General features: G+C 41.7%; 1 long non-coding RNA gene across 5 annotated transcripts in view; it reads right to left on the reverse strand.

Moving 5' to 3' along the window:
• The window catches only part of LOC147349349 (uncharacterized), a 368,020-nt gene that overhangs the window by 310,247 nt on the left and 33,349 nt on the right, over positions 1-24,424 (reverse strand). The window contains exons 2-3 of one of the 5 annotated variants that reach the window (XR_015150425.1): positions 21,248-21,391; positions 12,785-13,681 (exon numbers count right to left, since the gene is read on the reverse strand). The exons of the other annotated variants lie outside the window; for them this stretch is intronic. This is a non-coding gene — a long non-coding RNA (uncharacterized LOC147349349). Of the gene's footprint in view, positions 1-12,784; positions 13,682-21,247; positions 21,392-24,424 lie in introns of those variants that run through there. 5 annotated transcript variants of the gene reach the window in all.

The raw sequence follows: 24,424 nt of genomic DNA on the forward strand, positions 1-24,424 counted from the left end.
GGCACTAAAAAGAAATAAAGTGCTGATTTATGCTACAACATGGATAAACCTTGAAAGTAAAAGAAGCCAGTCACAATAGGCCACATATTATTCCATTTATATGAATTATCCCAGAATAGACAAAGCCGTAGAAACAGAAAGTGGATCAGTGGTTTCCAGGATCTGGACAGAGGCAGGTATGGAGAATGACCACTAAAGGGTTCAGAGTTTCCTTTGGGAGTGATCTAAAGGTTCTGAATTACTTACTGGTGGTGGTTGCCCACCGCTGTGAACATACTGAAAACCACCGAACTGTGTGCTTTAAACGGGTGAATTTTATGTTATGAGAATTACTGTTTAATAAATATGCCATTTAAAGTAAACAATTTAAAAACTGTTTGGGCCCAAATTCCAGTTTCTGATTCAGGTTATCTGCAAAGGGTCCAGAAATAGGCATTTCAAAAAAGTATTTCCATCCAAAAACTCTATTGGACTTTGAGAAATAATAATAGGCTAAAAAGTTGGTCATGTGGCTTCAGGAGGTTACTTTGAATGAGAGACCAGGGAACTTTTTCAAAAGCTGAAAACAGAACTCCCTGATTAAGTTCTTTAGTCTTAGAGAGCTAACAGTCACCTTCAGGGTCACCCTGAGAAGGAAAGAACTGAAATGTACAAACCTGAACAGGTGGGAAGGGATAAGCTACAGCATCTGCCAAAATGAAACAGATGGCCCTTTGGGCCCTGGGTGCCCGGGGAAAACAGAGCTCTAATTCAGAGACTGTAAATTCAAGTGTTTGTTCACTGATAATTTACATAAAACCAAATGCATACAGTAGAAATATTTGCACAGGAGAGGAATATGAACTCTTCCCTTCTCAGTTTTGGAAATAAAAGAAAAATTATGATATTCAGAGAATAGTACAAAAGATACTTTAAAAAGATGGCTCTGGATTTTATCAACTATTATTGGATTCTTTTAGCTATTATTGAGACCATTGCTGAACAATGCCAAGGTTTGAGACTGGCAGTCAGGTTAAATTTAAGATACAGGATTGAGAATTCTGTTCCTCTTTCTATAAAGAGAATAAGTACACAGCTCCGAATAGCTATACAAAAGTAATGATCACATTTCTTCCCAGCACATGTGTCTGATAGAAAGCTAAAGAAAGAATGGCCGAACTATACAACCTTTAAATATTATCATTAAAAAAGTGGGTAAACACCATCAACAAATCAATTCATGGAAGACTTTTTCCAATTCTCAGTCAAAAAACAAACCCTAAAGTTGTGGAAAGTATGAAAGCCAGCCTCCAGGATGGCTCCCAGACAGCCTCCTGGTATTCACCTGGTTGTACAGTCCCCTCCTACATCAACCAACAGAAGATAGAAGTGATGGCACATCACGTCCAACATTAGATTGTAAAAGTTATCACAGCTTCCTGCTTGCTCACTCTCTTTCTTGTATCCCACACACAGTCTGGAAGAAGTCAGTTGCCATCTCATCAGAAACCCTAGAGAGAAGCTTTTAAGAAAAGGAACTGGGAGGACTTCCCTGGTGGCCCAGGGGCTCAGACTCAATGTTCCAAATGCAGGGGGCTCAGGTTCGATCCTTGGTCAGGGAACTAGATTTCACATGCCATAACTAAAGATCAAAGATCCTGCATGCAGCAACTAAGACCCAGCACAGCTAAAGAAATAAATACTTACAACAACCAAGATATGGTGGCAACCTAAGTGTCCATCAACAGATGAATGGATTAAAAGAAAAAAAAAAGGGGGTGGGGAACTGGGGATGGTTAACAACCATCATGGAGACATCATCCCACCCCAGACAAGCCCTCAGACGACTGCAGCCCCAGTCAACAGCTTGACTGCCAGCTTCCTGAGACATCCTGAGCCGAATCACCCAGCTAAGTCACTTTCAGATTCCCAACTCTATATAGAAGCTGTGTGAGATAAATATTTATTGTCTTCATGTCCTACATTTTGGGGTAATTAAGTTTGGGGATCACTTTTACAAACCAATAGATAACTAATACAGCAAGTTAATAATGTTTTTTTATACTATATTGTTTTAATCGATTGCACTTAATATTTACTGTCTGCTAAAGAGACAACAAAATATGTGAAACAAGTAACTAATGGTATGAATGCAAAAGTCAGGAATCACCATTCACACAGAGAGGGAATAATGTGGTGGAAAGAGGTTTGAGTCAGGCAGACCTGGAGTCAGTTCAGGCTCCACTACTTTCTTGGTGAGCAACCTTGAGCAAATTTCTTAAACTCCTCAACATTCAACTGGGAATAATGCTTTCCTTGTGAGGCTTTTAGAAAATTTAAATAAATGACCATATGTGTGAAACACTCAGTACAAAAAGGTGTTCAACAAATGTTGATTTCTCCTCCATCCTTTTTGATAGCTTACTATAATTTCAGTCACAATTAATGACATAGAAGTCATATATTCATCTGGCAAAGGGTTTCTAATTAGACATCACAAAACACTCTTTCCTAACATTTTATGGAAAGAAACTTAACTTCAAGCTACCTCAATTGAGACTCACTGGATCTTATGACTAATTTGGAGCATGTTTTCATTCATTAATCACACATATGTAGCAGGAATAAAAAACACTAAAGCTAACTCCTTAGAATGCTAACTTTCTTCCTTAGTCCTGTCTTCAGAGAGGGCCATTTTTTAAGTTACTTTGTATTGGAGTATAGTTGCTTTCCAATTCTTGTTAGTTTCTACTGTACAGAAAAATGAATCATATATATGTATATATGATACATATATATGTATGTATACATACATATACATGTACATGTATCCCCTCCATTCTGGACTTCCTTCCAAACTCAGGTCACCATGGTGCATTAGGTAGAGTTCACTGCATTATATCTTATGTTCTCATTAGTTATCTATCTTATGCATAGAATCAGTACAGTAAATGTATCAATCCCAATCTCCCAATTCCTCCCACCCCACCCCTACTTTCCCCCTTGGTATCTACACATTTGTTTTCTATATCTGTGTCTCTTATTTTCTGCTTTGCAAATAGGATAATCTATATTATTTTTCTGGATTCCACACATAAGCATCAGTATAATTGTTTCTCTCTTTCTGACTTACTTCAGCCTGTATGACACTCTCTAGGTCCGTCCATGTGTCTAAGAATGACCCAAATCCATTCCTTTTTATGGCTGAGGAATATATCATTGTATATATGTACCACATCTTTACCCATTATTTGTTGATGGACATTCAGGTTGCTTCCATGTCCTGGCAATTGTAAATAGTGTTTCTGTGAGCACTGGAGTGCATGTATCTTTTTGAATTATAGTTTTGTCTGGGTATATGCCCAGCAGTGGGATTGCTGGGTCATATGGTAGTTCTATTTTTTAAATTCTTTTAAGGAATCTCCATAGTGACTGTATCAATTAACACTCCCACCAACAGTGCATGAGGGTTCCCTTTTCTAAACACTCTCTCCAGCATTTCTTTGTAGATTTTTTGATGATGGCCAATTCTGATTGGTGTGAGGTGATACTTCATTGCAGTTTTGATTTGCATTTCTCTAATAATTAGTGATGTTGACCATCTTTTCATGTGCTTGTTGGCCAAGAGATGGCCAATTGTAACTTGACAATACATTCCACGTACTGAAGGACAGAGCACCTTTGGGTAGCAGTCAACAAAACTGTACCCTAATCCCACAATCAAGAAGGCCTGCTTTTTCTGTACAGAGGAGAAGAGCAGAATGCAGTAAAAATTTTAAAGTCACAGTCACCTGAGCCAGTCAAAAAGCACAAAAAATTTCTTCTGTAAGGAAATGTGTTCGAAGTATTTACTTCTCAAACATGTCTCTTAGGTTGTATAACTCTGGGGATTCTCTTTAGACAGAAGGAAGAGATACAGGTGTTCAGCCTTCAGGTTTTCTGCCATGAGAAAAGATTACCAGTGGAAATTCTCTGGATATTTGGTTTCCTCCCAGCTACCTGCAGTGACTTTCTGCTCTTGCATATGTATGCATAAGACACTGTCTAATGCAAGTATTATGAAAGACAAGCACCTTTGACCTCGTCCAGTCCGTGACTCACCTGTGATACACCTAACACTGCCTAGATGATAAGCATTCAAGTGGCAAAACAGATCTCAAGCTTATTAATGTCTGCTCAGCCAGACATTCACCTCAACTAGATGTGAGAACAGGATGGGGAGAGCCAAGCAGAGCAGACCCATGTGCTATTAAGCAGGTGATTTTAGAATACTGATGGCGATTTTAAGACTGGATATTTATTTAAAATGATACATGCTCATCTTGAAATGAATTTAGAGTTTAGAATCTAATACAAATAATATGTTTAATCTTACATTTTTCCTTAAATCATAAACTCTTGTGATAGCTACCATCACTTGCATATTCTTTCAAAGCCTTTGCTCAAATACGATCTTTTCTGGATAAAGAAGATGTGGTATATACAGACAGTGGACTACTACTCATCCATAAAAAATAAAATAATGCCATTTGCAGCAACATGGATGGACCTAGAGCCTGTCGAACTTCAGGTACGTCAGAAAGACAAAAATCATGCGGTGTTGCTTACATGTGAAATCTAAAATGTGACACAAATGAACTGATTTACCAAACAGAAATAGACTGATTACCAAAGGCAGGGGAAGGGATAAATCAAGAATTTAGTATTAATATATACACACTACTATATACACAATAGATAAATAAGGTACTACTGCATACCACAGGGAACTATATTTAATATCTTATAATAATCTCTAATGAAAAAGAATCTAAAAAAGATTATGTATATGTATGTATAACTGAATCACTGTGCTATACACCTAAAACTAATACAACATTGTAAATCAACTATATTTCAATACTTTTTTTTTTAAATATGGTCTTCTCAGGGTAGTTTTCCCAGACCCATTTTATTTTTTTAGTATTATTTTTTACTTTACAATATTGTATTGGTTTTGCCACACATCAACATGCATCCGCCACGGGTGTACACGTGTTCCCCATCCTGAACCCCCCTCCTACCTCCCTCCCCATACCATCCCTCTTCCCAGACCCATTTAAAGGCCTCCACCCTTGAACATCCTACTACTCCCCTCCTTTATTTTAGTTCATAATATTTCTAATATACCATCTAGTTTATGATGTGTTTTATTTAATGCTTAGTTCCAGTAGAATATAAAATTGTACTGGAAATGCAAAATGAGGATTTATTGTCAATATTGAAAATAGCAACTGATAAATAATAGGTGCTTACTAAGTATTTGTTAAATGACCACTACCTTTCCCCTAATCTGTATTAATCTGTATCTTTCCCCTAATCTGTATTAAGACAGTATTAATACACTGTCTTAAGGTGCTTCCCTGGTGGCTCAGCAGTAAACAATCTGCCTGCAATGCAGGAGGTTCAATCCATGGATCGGGAAGATCCCCTGGAGAAGGAAATGGCTACTCACTGTGGTATTCTTGACTGGAAAATCCCATAGACAGAGGAGCCTGGCAGGCTACAGTCCATGGGGCTGTGAAAGTATCAGACAAAACTTACTGACTGCATAACAAGAATAACTGTCTTAAAGTTTGTCTCTATCTGCTAAGTAACTCTACTGCCCTCTCCATACTCAGAATAGACCTATCCTAGGGCTATGTTTTTTCCAGTGGTCATGTATGGATGTGAGAGTTGGACTGTGAAGAAGGCTGAGAACTAAAGAATTGATGCTTTTGAACTGTGGTGTTGGAGAAGACTCTTGAGGGTCCCTTGGACTACAAGGAGATCCAACCAGTCCATTCTAAAGGAGATCAGCCCTGGGATTTCTTTGGAACACCTGATGCTGAAGCTGAAACTCCAGTACTTTGGCCACCTCATGTGAAGAGTTGACTCATTGAAAAAGACTCTGATGCTGGGAGGGATTGGGGGCAGGAGGAGAAGGGTATGACAGAGGATGAGATGGCTGGACGGCATCACCGAATCGATGGACATGTGTTTGAGTGAACTCCGGGAGATGGTGATGGACAGGGAGGCCTGGCGTGCTGTGGTTCATGGGGTCACAGAGAGTCGGACATGACTGAGCAACTGAACTGAACTGAGGGATAAACACAGGGAAAACTGCAATATATATTAAAAATATTGACCAATTAATCACTGATCCCACTAGAGAGATATGAGAGAAGAGGAAGAAAAAAGAAAGAAAATCACCTGGATGAAAATATAGTATTTGATATTCATCTGTTCACTGGAGAGACATTTATCAAGAGCTTTTCATAGTATTTTTGCTTTCACAAATGGCTTTGCCACAGTGAGACTGAACAGTGAAAATATATACACTCAGTGTAGCCACTTCAGCATGTTGTTGGAATTTGTGATTTTGCTTTTAATCATAAGCAATAAAATATAACCTTTAACATACAATGAGCTGTCTAAGGGTCTGGAACATTTATACAGCCTATTCTCATAAATCAGCTACTTATCAAATGGAAAATAACCCTTCTGATTTATAGAAGGAATTTGGGGGACTCTAACTGAAATGCAGAAATAGTTTCAGTTCATTTCAATACTCAGTCATGTCCAACTCTTTGTGACCCCATGGACTGTACCACACCAGGCCTCCCTGTCCATCACCAACTCCCAGAGTTTACTCAAACTTGTGTCCATTGAGTCAATGATGCCATCCAACCATTTGATCCTCTAAGTCCCCTTCTCCTCTCACCTTCACTCTTTCCCAACATCAAGGTCTTTTCAAATGAGTCAGTTCTTTGCATCAGGTGGCCAAAGTATTGGAGTTACAGCTTCACACTAGTCCTTCCAATGAATATTCAGGACTGATTTCCTTTAGGATGGACTGGTTGGATCTCCTTGCAGTCCAAGGGACTCTCAAGAGTCTTCTCCAACACCACAGTTCAAAAGCATCAATTCTTTGGTGCTCAGCTTTGTTTATAGTCCAACTCTCACATCCATACATGACTACTGGAAAAACCATAGTTTTCACTAGATGGACCTTTGTGGGCAAACTAATGTCTCTGCTTTTGAATATGCTATCTAGGTTGGTCATAACTTTCTTTCCAAGGAGTAAGCGTCTTTTAATTTCATGGCTGCAGTCACCATCTGTTGTGATTTTGGAGCCCCCCAAAATAAAGTCTGACACTGTTTCCACTGTTTCCCCATCTATTTCCCATGAAGTGATGGGACCAGATGCCATGATCTTTGTTTTCTGAATGTTGAGTTTTAAGCCAACTTTTTCACTCTCTTCTTTCACTTTCATCAAGAGGCTTTTTAGTTCTTCTCTTTCTGCATAAGGGTGGTGTCATCTGCATATCTGAGGTTATTGATATTTCTCCCAGCAATCTTGATTCCAGTCCTTCATCCAGCCCAGCATTTCTCATGATGTACTCTGCATATAAGTTAAATAAGCAGGGTGACAATATACAGCCTTGACGTATTCCTTTTCCTATTTGGAACCAGTCTTTTGTTCCATGTCTGGTTCTAACTGTTGCTTCCTGACTTGCATACAGATTTCTCAAAAGGCAGGTCTGGTATTCCCATCTCTTGAAGAATTTTCCAGAGTTTGTTTTGATCCACACAGTCAAAGGCTTTGGCATAGTCAATAAGGCAGAAATAGATGTTTTTCTGGAACTCTCTTGCTTTTTCAATGACCCAACAGATGTTGGCAATTTGATCTCTGGTTCCTCTGCCTTTTCTAAATCCAGCTTGAACATCTGGAAGTTCATGGCTCATGTACTGTTGAACCCTGGCTTGGAGAATTTTGAGCATTACTTTGCTAGTGTGTGAGATGACTGCAATTGTTCAGTAGTTTGATCATTCTTTGGCATTGCCTTTCTTTGGGATTGGAATGAAAACTGACCTTTTCCAGTCCTGTGGCCACTACTGAGTTTTCCAAATTTGCTGATATACTGGGTGCAGCACTTTCACAGCATCATCTTTTAGGATTTGAAATAGCTCAACTGGAATTCTATCACCTCACTAGCTTTGTTCATAGTGATGCTTCCTAAGGCCCACTTGACTTTGCATTCCAGGATGTCTGGCTCTAAGTGAGTGATCACACCATTGTATCTGGGCTGTGATAATCTTTTTCGTATGGTTTTCTGTGTTTTCTTGCCAGCTCTTCTTAATATCTTTGGCTTCTGTTAGGTCCATACCATTTCTGTCCTTTATCAAGCCCATTTTTGCTTGAAATGTTCCCTTGGTATCTCTCATTTTCTTGAAGAGATCTCTAGTCTTTCCCATTCTATTGCTTTTCTCTATTTCTTTGCATTGATCACTGAAGAAGGCTTTCTTATTTCTCCTTGATATTTTTTGGAACTCTGCATTCAAATGGGTATATCTTTCCTTTTCTCCTTTCCCTTCGCTTCTCTTCTTTTCACAGCTGTTTGTAAGGCCTCCTCAGACAACCGTTTTGCCTTTTTGCATTTCTTTTTTGGAAGATGGTCTTGTTCCCTGCCTCCTGTACAATGTCACAAACCTTTGTCCATAGTTCTTCAGGCACTCTATCAGATCCAATCCCTTGAATCTGTTTCTCACTTCCACTGTATAAGCATAAGGGATTTAATTTAGGGCATACCTGAATGGTCTAGTGGTTTTCCCTACTTTTTTTACTTTCAATCTGAATTTGGCAATAAGGAATTCATGATCTGAGCCACATTCAACTCCTGGTATTGTTTTTGCTGACTGTATAGAATATCTCCATCTTTGGCTGCAAAGAATATAATCAAATAGTTTAAAAACTTGATATCATGAAATGGTTGTTGTTGTTCAGTCACTAAGTCAGGACTGACTCTTTGTGACCCCATGGACTGCAGCACACCAGGCTTCCCTGTCCTTCACTCTCTCTCAAAGTTTATTCAAACTCATGCCCATTGAGTCAGTGATGCCATCCAACCATCTCATCCTCTGTCATTCTCTTCTCCTCCTGCCTTTAATCTTTCCCAGCATCAGCGTCTTTTTCAATAAGTCAGTTCTTCGCACCAGGTAGCCAAAGTTTTGAAGCTTCAGCATCAGTCCGTCCAATGAATATTTAAGGTTGATATCCTTTAGGATTGACTAGTTTGATCCCCTTTCTGTTCAAGGGACTCTCAAGAGTCTTCTCCAGCAGCATAGTTTGAAAGCATCAATCTTCTGGCACTCAACCTTCTTAATGGTCCAACTCTCACATAGCTTTGACTATATGGAATGGAAAGGCTGGTTGCTTATATGAGGAAAAGAGAGATCAGAGGAAATGGAGCTTCATTTAGGACAAGACAGGTTGGGGATGAGATAACAAGGAGAGAAGTGTCACTGAGACCCATCAGTGGGGCTTAGACTCTACGAAACACCACAGAAGTATTGTCATTCTGAGGTCTTTGAGATGTCATTTTGTTAGTGTATAACTGATTTATTATTAACTTGCAAGAACTAGCCTAGATTTCAGAGTGTGTCTCACTCACCCAGTGAGCAGTGCTTTAAGCACCAGAGAGTCTGGCTCATGGTTTGAAGATGGACGACTTTTAAAGAGCTCTTCTGACCAAGGGTATGTGACATGCATGCTCTTTGGAGTTAAAGATTTCCAAAGCTACAGGAGTTATTTCATTCATTTACTTAATAAACATTAGTCAAACACCCACTCCACTAATCCTCAAGCATACGATGGTGACAAATCAGACAACGAAGGTTCCTGACTTCAAAGAGCTGACATCTGAGCTGGAGAGGCTCGTCAGGAATAACAACAAAAATGCAAAACAAAACAACTTTAAAATGAAGATCATCTAATGACTGTGGTAAGTGCTCTGAAATAATATATAGAGAGTGATGAGAAATAGCAGAGAAGCCACTCTGAGGAGGGGTCTGAGGAGCTGACATTGGAGCTGTGATTGGAAGGATAAACCAGCCACACAAAGAACAACAGAAAAAGAAAATTCCAAGCAGAGGAACAGCCTGGAGTCCACTGGAGAGGGAGGCAGGCGATGTTCAAAGGTATACCAGAGCCAGTTCCTACAGAGGGATGCAGACCAGTTTTAGTCAGTCTGAATTTTATTTTATGTATGATTGCAGAATAACCTTTTCCCATGACTTCCAATTAAGGCCATGTGTAAAGTAGGATAAACAAAAAATTTCCAGCTACAGACACCTAGAAACACTGGATGAAATGGCAATTTTGTTTTCAAAAACTAAATGCAAAACTGAACTCAGGAAGAATAAAGGGAGAGTCCCAGGTGCCTGTGAGCAAAAGAGTAAATACTGACTTACAAGTGGCATGCAGGAACATTCTGGATGCAGGAAAGGTTTTCAATTTTGATCTGGATGATTGTTAAATGAGTGTAGATTTATATAAAGAGCAACTAAGCTGTGTCTTTATGACTTGCACAGTTAACTACAGATTTTATACATTGATAAAAAATTTAAATAAATCAAACAGAGGAAAAACAGGGAAACCAATTAGAATGGCAATCGGTTTTTTTCAACTGCAATCATAGAAGCTAGCATCCAAATGAGTAACATTTCAATGTGCTAAAAGCAAATATCTCGGTCTAGAACTCCATAATCTATTAAACCATCATTCAGAAACATCGACAAAATAAAGACATGTTTAGACATAGAAGGTTACCAACCACTGATCCTCACTGTGAATAGATTTAAATAAAAACAAAAGAGCATCTAGTAGAAAAGAATAAGAAGCAACAATGACCGGTGGAAAATGTGTTGCAGACACCACTGATCTGCACTCCCATATTTAAGGACCATCAAATCAGATGATGATTGAGGTTTGTTGCGTTGAGCTTTTAAAGACAAATTCTCTGTGTCTTTGTTCTCGCATCTATAATACAGAGATGATAATTGTTATCTTCTGCACATAATAGTCGGAGAAGGTGATGGTATCCCACTCCAGTACTCTTGCCTGGAAAATCCCATGGATGGAGGAGCCTGGTGGGCTGCAGTCCATGAGGTCGCTAAGAGTAGGACACAACTGAGTGACTTCACTTTCACTTTTCACTTTCATGCATTGGAGAAGGAAATGGCAACCCACTCCAGTGTTCTTGCTTGGAGAATCCCAGGGACGAGGGAACCTGGTGGGCTGCCATCTATGGGGTCGCACAGAGTTGGACACAACTAAAGCAACTTAGCAGCAGCAGCAGCTCATAATAGTTGTAAAGATTAAGTGTGTGCATGTGCACTGGCACAGTGCCTGACAGCAGTGAGCTATTATTACATATTATATGTCTGAACCCTTGACAGAAAGCCTTGCTCTTCTGTCCTCTGTCCAAAGAAAGTTTTTTTCATAGCTTCCATGACTCTTTTTCCTTACATATCACAAATGGCTTATTTTCTACTTAAATTCAAGATGTTCATTAAACTATTTTTTAGGTAGAGTACTGGGGATCCACTGAACGGTTCCAAACCAAAGAGTAGAAGGCTCTGGTTTGCATTTAATTTATATATTATTTTATGATTTTGAAAAAGCTCTCCTGAACATACTATTTGATTTTTTGCAGGTTCTATATGGTGTTTGTATTGTTACTCCTATTTTATAGATGAGAAAGCTAAGCCTCTGAGAGGTCTTGCAGGTGGTGAAGGACAATCTGGTACATTTTTAAGTGATCTGTGAAGCTACTGTATGGAAAATAGGCAAGAGGGCAAGAATGAAAGCCAGGAAGTCACTTACAATGTATTTCAAAAGGGAAAGTGGGAGCTGATAGTGCTCAGCTGAGCATAAATTAAGGGCAAATGTAGAAAAATAATAGAAGCAAAAGACACGTGTTAGGATGTAAAATTGGTTACTCAAGAACTACTGAAAGAACTGCGTGCGTGTGTCTGTGTTCAGTCGTGTGCTCTCTTTGCCACCCCACAGACTGCAGCTTGCCAGGCTCCTCTGTCCATGAAATTTTCCAGGCAAGAGTATACTGGAGTGGGTTGCCATTGTAAAAAGTTAATACCCAGATTCTCAAAAATCAGAAAATACAACTCTGAAAACTGTCTCATGGCAATCTAGTATCTTTTGTTTATGCAATTCTTTTAAAAATCCTAGATTTCTATCCTAACTTATCTTCAACTATACAATTGCAGACTGCACAATTCTCACTCCCTTGACTTTGATCATCTGATTGAATCTGGCCTATATGTTTCCCTCTCCCTCCTCTATTCCACACACCGAGAAGTCTTATGCATACTTGAAAGACTGACTCAGATTTCATCTTCTCCACCCCCAGAGCTTCTAGAGGGGGCACTGATGGTTCCTCCCCTTATTTCCCAAACGGGCTATGTCACAGTATCAATGGACCTTTCCTTATTGAAGTCTTATCTTACAGTTACCTGCATTATCACTCTCTCTAGATTACAAAACCCTAAAAATTAAGGGAAATGTGATATTCAGTCTGCATCCTTTATATCCCCAGCTTTAAAACTGTTAAAGGAATTGAAGTGAAAAGGGAGTCACCATCATCGAATGACTTGAACGATAAGTCCTCTGGGAAAAAAGAAAGGAACAACTACCTCAGCGCCCAGCATAAGGTGCCTCTGGCTACATCGTCTCCAAAAGTTTGCATCTTTTGAGTGTCAGACCTGATTTGACCAGAAACATACCCACTGCCAAGTACCAAAGAGGAGAGAAAAAAGCTGAAAGCAAAAAATACTCCTGCCTTAGGCACCTTAATATTGTTGCAGGGAAAAGGAAAAAAGAGGAATGAGCTTTTCTCGTTTCCTTTCCTGAGAACAAAGAAGATAAACAGAACACTGTGCGGCCTGAACATTCCTAGTTTTTTTTTTTTTTTTTTTTTTACTTTACTCCTTCCTAACTCTGCATGTCTGTAACTAAGTTTGCTTTTCTGCCCCCCTAACTCTGCAGGAGCTACAGTTCACATTTTCTCCTTTGATTCCATGCTAAATACATCCCCTATCTAGTGTTTACCCTTACTAGACACTTCCCCTACAGTTATGAATAAGAGAGAATCCAGCAGAGCCACCAAACTGCAGGACTCAATTACTGAGTTACTGACGCCAGTCTAGTCTTCGAAAAAATGCAAGAGGAAGAAATCAAGATCCTATCACTTCTGTTGCTCATCACCAACTCCTGACTAGAAACCCTTGCTCTATATAAGCCCCTAGACTCCTCATGGACGAGGGGGGCACAGTCTGAGGCATGAGCCTTCTGTGTTCCCCTCTCCACCAGCTGAGAATAAAAGCTACCTTTCTATTTCCTTCCAACTCTGTCTCCATATTTTTCATTCAGCTTCGGTGGGCAGAGAAGGCCAAAATTTTGGCTGGCAACAATATGGAGATATTATCCTTAGCTAAAAACAGGAAAATATACTTATTCATTAGCATTTTGCTATTTTGTATTCTATTCCTACAGTTTTGTGATTGCCAAAGTGTTGCCGCATGAGGTGCTTCGTGGATACCAACATTAGGAATCAGAAAGCATCCATGGAGTAGTGAAGAGGGTCCAGCTTAAGAGACAAAATAATACAGAATGGAAATAGAAATTGACCTCCTTACATAGAGAAGCAGCTGGATGTGCTCTGAGTTATGAGGATAATGTAGTAGTCTCCAAAGTTCACTTGAGGACAGCGATTATAGCCTCTCAGACAGAATGTTGCAAACACGTCTGAGATGTTCATGTCCTTGCAGGGTGGCTGTTTGAGATGTCTCCACAGAACTATACACAGGCCTTCTCCTGAAAAGCCTGAGGCCAAAAAAAAATATGTTCAGTTCACTTCAGTTCACTCAGTCGTGTCCAACTTTTTGAGACCCCATAACTGCAGGATGCCAGGCCTCCCTGTCCATCACCAACATGCAGAGCTTACTCAAATTCATGTCCACTGAGTCAGTGATGCCATCCAACCATCTCATCCTCTGTCATACCCTTTTCCTCCCACCTTCAATCTTTCCCAGCATCAGGGTCTTTTCCAATCAGTCAATTCTTCGCATCAGGTGGCCAAAGTATTGGAGTTTCAGCTTCACACCAGTCCTTACAATGAATATTCAGAACTGATTTCCTTTAGGATGGACTGGTTGGACCTCCTTGCTGTCCAAGGGACTCAAGAGTTTTCTCCAACACCACAGTTCAAAAGCATCATTTTTTTGGCACTCAGCTTTCTTTGTAGTCCAACTCTCACATTCATACATGACTACTGGAAAAACCATAGCTTTAACTAAACAGAACTTTGTTGGCAAAGTAATGTCTCTACTTTTTAATATGCTGTCTTGGTTGGTCACAACTTTTCTTCCAAGGCACAAGCATCTTTTAATTTCATGGCTGCAGTCAGTGATTTTGGAGCCCAAGAAAATAGTCTGTCACTATTTCCACTGTTTCCCCATCTATTTCCCATGAAGTGATGGGACCAGATGCCATGATCTTAGTTTTCTGAATGTTGAGCTTTGAGCCAACTTTTTCACTCTCCTCTTTCACTTTCATCAAGAGGCAATTTAGTTCTTCTTTGCTTTCTGCCATTAAAGGTGGTGTCATCTGCATAACTGAGGTTATTGATATTTCTCCCAGCAATCTTAATTCCAGCTTCTGCTTCATCCAGCCCAGAGTTTCTCATGATGTACACTGCACATAAGCTAAATAAGCAAGGTGACAATATACAGCCTTGACATACTCCTTTCCCTATATGGATCCAGTCTGTTCCATGTCCAGTTCTAACTGTTGCTTCCTGACCTGCATACAGACTTCTCAGGAGGCAGGTCAGGTGGTCTGATATTCCCATCTCTTTCAGAATTTTCCATAGTTTATTGTAATCCACATAGTCAAAGGCTTTGGCATAGTCAATAAAGCAGAAATAGATGTTTTTCTGGAACTCTCTTGCTTTTTCCATGATCCAGTGGATGTTGGCAATTTAATCTCTGGTTCCTCTGCCTTATCTAAATCCAGCTCGAACAGCTGGAAGTTCACAGTTCACATATTGTTGAAGCCTGGCTTGGTGAATTTTGAGCATTACTTTACTAGTGTGTGAGATGAGGGCAATTGTGCGGTAGTTTGAAGATTCTTTGGCTTTGCCTTTCTTTGGGATTAGAATGAAAATTGACCTTTTCCAGTCCTGTAGCCACTGCTGAGCTTTCCAAATTTGCTGGCATATTGAGTGCAGCACTTTCACAGCACATCTTTCAGGATTTGAAATAGCTCCACTGGAATTCCATCACCTCCACTAGCTTTGTTCATAGTGATGCTTCCTAAGGCCCACTTGACTTCACATTCCAGGATGTCTGGCTCTAGGTGAGTGATCACACCATCATGATTATCTGCGTCATGAAGCTCTTTTCTGTATCATTCTTCTGTGTATTCTTGCCACCTCTTCTTAATATCTTCTGCTTCTGTTAGGTCCATACCATTTCTGTCCTTTATCGAGCCCATCTTTGCATGAAATGTTCCCTTACTGTCTCTAATTTTCTTGAAGAGACCTCTAGTCTTTCCCATTCTATTGTTTTCCTCTATTTCTTTGCATTGATCACTGAGGAAGGCTTTCTTATTTCTCCTTGCTATTCTTTGGAACTCTACATTCAGATGCTTATATCTTTCCTTTTCTCCTTTGCCTTTCATTTCTCTTCTATTCAGGCGGCCGCAATAGGCGTGCCAAGTGCAGCTGAGAGGAGCCACCCCACGTCCGAGGTCAGGGGCAGAAGCTGCGAGGACCCCATGCCCGAAGGGCGGCGGCCAAGAGGAGTTACCCCACATCTGAGGTCAGGGGCAGCAGCCAAGAGTACCAGACTGCGATGGTGCAGGAACGGCCAAGAGGAGTTACCCCGCGTCCGAGGTCAGGGGTAGCGGCCGGGAGGAGATACCCTATGCCCCAAGCCCAAGGCCAGGGGCAGCGGGCAGGAGGAGCTACCCCATGCCCCTAAGCCCGAGGCCAAGGGTGGCGGCGGGGAGGACCAACCCTACCTCCAAGGAGCCGTGGCTGCACGGGTGCAGGAGGGCCTAGAGGAGCTATCCCACGTTGAAGATCAGGAAGGGCGGCGGTGAGGAGATAACCCTCGTCCAAGGTAAGGAGCAATGGCTGCGCTTTGCTGGAGCAGCCGTGAAGAGATACCCCACGCCCAAGGTAAGAGAAACCCAAGTAAGACGGTAGGTATTGCAAGAGGGCATCAGAGGGCAGACACACTGAAACCATACTCACAGAAAACTAGTCAATCTAATCACACTAGGACCACAGGCTTGTCTAACTCAATGAAACTTAAGCCATGCCCGTGGGGCAACCCAAGATGGGCGGGTCATGGTGGAGAGATTTGACAGAATGTGGTCCACTGGAGAAGGGAATGGCAAACCACTTCAGTATTCTTGCCTTGAAAACCCCATGAACAGTATGAAAAGGCAAAATGATAGGATACTGAAAGAGAAACTCCCCAGGTCAGTAGGTGCCCCATATGCTACTGGAGATCAGTGGAGAAATAACTCCAGAAAGAATGAAGGGATGGAGCCAAAGCAAAAAGAATACCCAGCTGTGGATGTGACTGGTGATAGAAGCAAGGCCCAATGCTGTAAAGAGCAATATTGCATAGGAACCTGGAATGTCAGGTCCATGAATCAAGGCAAATTGGAAGTGGTCAAACAAGAGATGGCAAGAGTGAATGTCGACATTCTAGGAATCAGCGAACTGAAATGGACTGGAATGGGTGAATTTAACTCAGATGACCATTATATCTACTACTGTGGGCAGGAATCCCTCAGAAGAAATGGAGCGGCCATCATGGTCAACAAAAGAGCCCAAAATGCAGTACTTGGATACAATCTCAAAAATGACAGAATGATCTCAGTTCGTTTCCAAGGCAAACCATTCAATATCATGGTAATCCAAGTCTATGCCCCAACCAGTAACGCTGAAGAAGCTGAAGTTGAACGGTTCTGTGAAGACCTACAAGACCTTTTAGAACTAACACCCAAAAAAGATGTCCTTTTCATTATAGGGGACTGGAATGCAAAAGTAGGAAGTCAAGAAACACCTGGAGTAACAGGCAATTTTGGCCATGGAATATGGAATGAAGCAGCGCAAAGACTGATAGAGTTTTGCCAAGAAAATGCACTGGTCATAGCAAACACCCTCTTCCAACAACACAAGAGAAGACTCTACACATGGATATCACCAGATGGTCTACACCGAAGTCAGATTGATTATATTCTTTGCAGCCAAAGATGGAGAAGCTCTATAGAGTCAGCAAAAACAAGACCGGGAGCTGACTGTGGCTCAAATCATGAACTCCTTATTGCCAAATTCAGACTTAAATTGAAGAAAGTAGGGAAAACCACAAGACCATTCAGGTATGACCTAAATCAAATCCCTTATGATTATACAGTGGAAGTGAGAAATAGATTTAAGGGCCTAGATCTGATAGAGTGCCTGATGAACTATGGAATGAGGTTTGTGACACTGTACAGGAGACAGGGATCAAGACCATCCCCATAGAAAAGAAATGCAAAAAAGCAAAATGGCTGTCTGGGGAGGCCTTACAAATAGCTGTGAAAAGAAGAGAAGTGAAAAGCAAAGGAGAAAATGAAAGATACAAACATCTGAATGCAGAGTTCCAAAGAATAGCAAGAAGAGATAAGAAAGCCTTCTTCAGCGATCAATGCAAAGAAATAGAGGAAAACAACAGAATGGGAAAGACTAGGGATCTCTTCAAGAAAATCAGAGATACCAAAGGAACATTTCATGCACAGATGAGCTCGATAAAGGACAGAAATGGTATGGACCTAACACAAGCAGAAGATATTAAGAAGAGATGGCAAGAATACACAGAAGAATGATACAGAAAAGATCTTCACGACCCAGATAATCACGATGGTGTGATCACTCACCTAGAGCCAGACATCCTGGAATGTGAAGTCAAGTGGGCCTTAGAAAGCATCACTACAAACAAAGCTAGTGGAGGTGATGGAATTCCAGTGGAGCTATTTCAAATCCTGAAAGACGATGATGTGAAAGTGCTGCACTCTATATGCCAGCAAATTTAGAATACTCAGCAGTGGACACAGGACTGGAAAAGGTCAATTTTCATTCCAATCCCAAAGAAAGGCAATGCCAAAGAATGTTCAAACTACCGCACAATTGCACTCATCTCACACGCTAGTAAAGTAATGCTCAAAATTCTCCAAGCCAGGCTTCAGCAATATGTGAACCGTGAACTTCCTGATGTTCAAGCTGGTTTTAGAAAAGGCAGAGGAACCACAGATCAAATCGCCAACATCCACTGGATCATGGAAAAAGCAAGAGTTCCAGAAAAACATCCATTTCTGCTTTATTGACTATGCCAAAGCCTTTGACTGTGTGGATCACAATAAACTGTGGAAAATTCTGAAAGAGATGGGAATACCAGAACACTTGATCTGCCTCTTGATAAATTTGTATGCAGGTCAGGAAGCAACAGTTAGAACTGGACATGGAACAACAGACTGGTTCCAAATAGGAAAAGGAGTTCATCAAGGCTGTATATTGTCACCCTGCTTATTTAACTTATATGCAGAGTACATCATGAGAAACGCTAGACTGGAAGAAACACAAGCTGGAATCAAGATTGCCGGGAGAAATATCAATAACCTCAGATATGTAGATGACACTACCCTTATGGCAGAAAGTGAAGAGGAACTCAAAAGCCTCTTGATGAAAGTGAAAGTGGAGAGTGAAAAAGTTGGCTTAAAGCTCAACATTCAGAAAACGAAGATCATGGCATCCGGTCCCACCACTTCATGGGAAAAAGATGGGGAAACAGTGGAAACAGTGTCAGACTTTATTTTTCTGGGCTCCAAAATCACTACAGATGGTGACTGCAGCCATGAAATTAAAAGACGCTTACTCCTTGGAAGGAAAGTTATGACCAACCTAGATAGTATATTCAAAAGCAGAGACGTTATTTTGCCAACAAAGGTTCGTCTAGTCAAGGCTATGGTTTTTCCTGTGGTCATGTATGGATGTGACAGTTGGACTGTGAAGAAGGCTGAGCACTGAAGAATTGATGCTTTTGAACTGTGGTGTTGGAGAAGACTCTTGAGAGTCCCTTGGACTGCAAGGAGATCCAACCAGTCCATTCTAAAGGAGATCAGTCCTGGGTGTTCTTTGGAAGGAATGATGCTAAAGCTGAAACTCCAGTACTTTGGCCACCTCATGAGAAAAGTTGACTCATTGGAAAAGACTCTGATGCTGGGAGGGATTGAGGGCAGGAGGAGAAGGGGAGGACAGAGGATGAGATGGCTGGATGGCATCACTGACTCAATGGACGTGGGTCTGAGTGAACTCCGGAAGTTGGTGATGGACAGGGAGGTCTGGCGTGCTGCGATTCATGGGGTCGCAAAGAGTTGGACACAACTGAGTGACTGATCTGATCTGATCTCTTCTATTCACAGCTATTTGTAAGGCCCCCAGTCAGACAACCATTTTGCCTTTTAGCGTTTCTATTTCTTGGGGATAGTCTTGATCCCTGCCTCCTGTACAATGTCATGAACCTCCGTCCATAGTTCTTCAGGCACTCCGTCTATCAGATCTAATCCCTTGAATCTATTTGTCACTTCCACTGCATAATCTTAAGGGATTTGATTTAGGTCATAGCTGGATGGTCTAGTAATTTTCCCTACTTTTTTCAATTTAAGTCTGAATTTGGCAATAAGGAGTTCATGATTTGAGCCACAGTCAGCTCCCGGTCTTGTTTTTGCTGACTCTATAGAGCTTCTCCATCTTTGGCTGCAAAGAATATAATCAATCTGATTTCAGTATTGGCCATCTGGTGACATCCATGTGTAGAGTCTTCTCTTGTGTTGTTGGAAGAGGGTGTTTGCTATGACCAGTGCATTTTCTTGGCAAAACTCTATCAGTCTTTCCGCTGCTTCATTCCATATTCCATGGCCAAAACTGCCTGTTACTCCAGGTGTTTCTTGACTTCCTACTTTTGCATTCCAGTCCCCTATAATGAAAAGGACATCTTTTGGGGGTGTTAGTTCTAATGAGTTCTTGTAGGTCTTCATAGAACTGTTCATCTTCAGATTCTTCAGCATTACTGGTCAAGGCATAGACTTGGATTACCATGATATTGAATGGTTTGCCTTCGAAACAGAGATCATTCTGTTGTTTTTGAGATTGCATCTGAGTACTGCATTTCGGACTCTCTTGCTGACTATGATGGCTACTCCATTTCTTCTAAGGGGTTCTTGCCCACAATAGTAGATATAATGGTCATCTGAGTTAAATTCACCCATTTCAGTCCATTTTAGTTCACTGATTCCTAAAATGTCAACATTCACTCTTGCCATCTCGTTTTACCACTTCCAATTTGCCTTGATTCAGAGACCTAACATTCCATGTTCCTATGCAATATTGTTCCTTATAGCATCAGACTTTATTTCCATCACCAGTCACATCCACAAGTGGGTGTTGTTTTTGCTTTGTCTCTGTCTTTTCATTCTTTCTGGAGTTACTTCACTGATCTCCAGTAGCACATTAGGCACCTACCGACCTGGGGAGTTCATCTTTCAGTGTCCTATCTTTTTGCCTTTTCATACTGCTCATGGGGTTCTCAAGGCAAGAACACTGAAGTGGTTTGCCATTCCCTTCTCCAGTGGACCAAGTTTTGTCAGAACTCTCCACCACGACCCATCCATCTTGGGTGGCCCTACATGGCATGGTTCATAGTTTCATTGAGTTAGAAAAGGCTGTGGTCCATGTGATCACATTGGTTAGTTTTCTGCGACTATGGTTTTCAGTCTGTCTGCCCTCTAATGGAGAAGGATAAGAGGCTTATGGAAGCTTCCTGATGGGAGAGACTGACTGAGGGGGAAACTGGCTCTTGTTCTGATGGGCAGGGCCATGCTCAGTAAAACTTTAATCCAATTTTGTTGATGGGCGGGGCTGTGTTCCCTCTATTATTTACCTGGGGCCAAACTATGGTGGAGAAGGCAATGGCACCCCACTTCAGTACTCTTGCCTGGAAAATCCCATGGATGGAGGAGCCTGGTGGGCTGCAGTCCATGGGGTCGCTAAGAGTCAGACACAACTGAACGACTTCACTTTCACTTTTCACTTTCATGCATTAGAGAAGGAAATGGCAACCCACTCCAGTGTTGTTGCCTGGAGAATCCCAGGGATGGGGGAGCCTGGTGGGCTGCTGTCTATGGGGTTGCATGGGGTCGGACACAACTGAAGTGACTTAGCAGTAGCAAACTATGGTGGAGGTAATGAAGATAATGGTGACCTCCTTAAAAAGTTCCCATGCATGCACTGCTACCCTCAGTGCCCCAACCCTGCAGCAGGCCACCACCGAACCATACCTCCGCCGGAGACTTCTGGACACTCACGGGCAAGTCTGGGTCAGTCTCTTGTGGGGTCACTGCTCCATTCTCCTGGGTCCTGGTGCACAAGGTTCTGTTTGTGCCCTCCAAGAGTCCGTTTCCCAGTCGTAAGTTCTGGTGGCTCTATGGTGGGGATAATGGTGACCTCCACCAAGAGGGCATATGCCATACCCAGGTCTGCTGCACCCAGAGCCCCTGCCCCTGTGGCAATCCACTGCTGACCCGTACCTCCACAGGAGACACTCAAACACAGTTCTGTCTTAGTCTCTGTGGGGTCTCTGGGCCCTCACGTGTGCATAAGATTTGTATGGCCCTCTGGTGGGTATGGGGTCTGATTCTAAATACTATTTCACCCCTCATACCATCTTGCTCCAGCTTCTCCTTTGCCCTTGGACATGGGGTATCTCCTCAAAGTCGCTCCAGCACTGCACAGCCACAGCTCCAGTGCCTACCATCTTGCTGGTAAAAATATGTTAGCTACTGACATATTAGGGATAAGATAGGTTAGGGATAAGACAGGCTTGTCCCAAATGGCATAAGCACAACTTGGCAAATTCCCCAAATGGCAGTTTTGGGAAGCTACTGTGTGCTCAACTAAAGCAGACTCCCAGTCTGTACAAACACACCTAGAACCCTCACCCCTATTTGGCTACCTGTATTTCAGGCAGACCTTTAGTCTCTTGACATGGGAAATTTAATTCTCCTACCTGTTGCAGGAAGGGGGATCCCTTCCAGGGCCTGAAACTGGGCTCTTGTCTAACACTTGGAAATGAATTGTCTGAGGAGACACATGTGCTGACAAAGCAAGAGATTTTATTGGGAAAGGGCACCTGGGTAGAGAGCAGCAGGGTAAGGGAACCCAGGAGAACTGCTCTGCTGCGTGGCTCGCAGTCTCAGCTTTTATGGTGATGGGATTAGTTTCTGGGTTGTCTTTAACCAATCATTCTGACTCAGAGTCCTTCCTGGTAGGGCATGCCCTGTTCAGCCAAGGTGGATACCAGTGAGAATAATTCTGGGAGATGGTCGGACATGTGGTATCTCCTTCCTTTCCTGAACTCTTCTGGTTGGTGGTGGCTCACTGGTTCCATGTGCCTTACCTGGACCTCCTTTTGTAAAACAACTCATGCAGATGGTTACTATGGTACCTGGCCAGGGTGGGCCATGTCGGTCAGTGTGCTTCCCCTGACATACCCAGTGAAGAGAGTCTAAAATAAGCAACTCAAAAAGACAGAACACTAAGGCAATTTTCTTTTTGAGGCTGAAAAACAGCAAATGGCCCTTTGCTAAACCAGTGTTTGGTGGTGTTCTGTGGTGGACGTTGTGTGGCATGCTGGCAGTAGCATGCCCTGGCAAGCCACAGCCACCTCTTCTCAACACAGAGTTAGCCATTCTGATCCTTGCTTTCTTCATGAATAAAATGGGAGTAATACCACTTAACTCACAGGGTGGTTATTAATGCAATAATGTTCAATGAAGTGATCACATAACAAGCTGCATGGAAATGAGGTACACCAAGTATCTCCACCCCTTTTAATGCCTCTCAGTCCCAAGCCCCCAAGCCCTGCAGCAGCTACACCTTCTCTCTTCATTAAAAGAAGTAAAGGCAAAATAGGATCAGATTACACAGCAGACCATCTGCTCAGCTGCACCAGACGAAGAACTCTGAAGGCTGAAATACGTCTAGGAAAACTTGGGACTTAATTCTATACTCAGTTGGCAAAATCTAAATGGCTCTAACTCACATGTACATTCAAATATGCATGCATTTTTAATTTTAATAGTAATAGTTCAATAGTATTTGTTATCTGGAGGAGGGAGTGACAACTCACTCCAGTCTTCTTGCCTGGAGAATCCCAAGGACAGAGGAGCCCAGCAGGCTACAGTCCATGGGGTCACAAAGAGTTGGACATGACTAAGTAAGTAAGTACAGGTCACTCTTTGTTATATGCAATCTCCTGGAATCTTCACAGGGGGATGGGATTGGGTAGCAGAGGACCCCTTTTTTTCCCAGAAAACAATTAAAATCTTCATCTTTCTTTTAATGGCTATCAAGGCATTAGACTTGAAGACAGTATTAAGTTGTGCATGGTGGCGTAAAAGCTGGGAGATAGACGCTAGAGAAAAAAATGGTCTGAATAAAAAGACAGAAGGGACAGGGGTGGATTTAGAAAAAAGGACATCAGAATTACTAATTTCCAAAGGTGAGGAGAAAGAGAAAGAAGAATATATAAAGCTGTGGGGTAGAGAAGAGAATGAATACAGGAGTGGGTTGCCATTTCCTTCTCCAATGCATGAAAGTGAAAAGTGAAAGTGAAGTCGCTTATTTAAGGGGAAAGAATGGACTCGTGTCTGACTCTTAACAACCCCATGGACCGCAGCCCACCAGGCTCCTCCATCCACGGGATTTTCCAGGCAAGAGTACTGGAGTGGGGTGCCATTGCCTTCTCCGAAGAACTAAGATACCCCATGGGAATTTCTGGAAATGTTATGCACATCAAGATGCAAACATTCTCCCTCATCTCTCTCATGGAACTTTTATTAAATTCAACACTGCTCATTAATGCACTTAAACAAGTATATTTTTATTTTAAGGGAATTTGAAAAGAAAAGAGACTAAATAATTCATTATAAATATATAAAGGCATACTACACTTGTATTAATAGAAAAGAAGTTTCACTCCACCCTCTATGAAATAGATGAACAAATACTTAAACATAGGACTGATGCTGAAGCTCCAATACTTTGGCCATGTGATAGGAAAAGCCAACTCATTGGAAAAGACCTTGATATTGGGAAAGATCACATGCAGGAGGAGAAGGGGATGACAGAGGATGAGATGGTTGAATGGCATCACCGACTCAATGGACATGGGTTTGAGTAAACTCCAGGAGTTGGTGATGGACAGGGAAGCCTGGTGTGCTGCAGTACATGGGGTCACAAAGAGTCGGATATGAGTGAGCAAGTGAACAATGAACAGCAATACAGTTCTTGGGATGCCAACTTGTTTTCTCAATTCAGCTGGAATTTGGGGAAGAGGAGAAACCAGATTAAGACAACACAGAGAGATGCTTAGAGGTCAGACAAGTGTCGAGAGAGGAGGGAGCTGAGGAAGCTGAGAACTCATTTGTCTGCTGGGATTAGTGTGAGACTGCTAA

This window comes from Bos grunniens, chromosome 21 (assembly GCF_055505025.1).
Source record: "Bos grunniens cultivar Pamir isolate PY7600 chromosome 21, Bosgru_T2T1.0, whole genome shotgun sequence".
Taxonomy (NCBI): domain Eukaryota; kingdom Metazoa; phylum Chordata; class Mammalia; order Artiodactyla; family Bovidae; genus Bos; species Bos grunniens.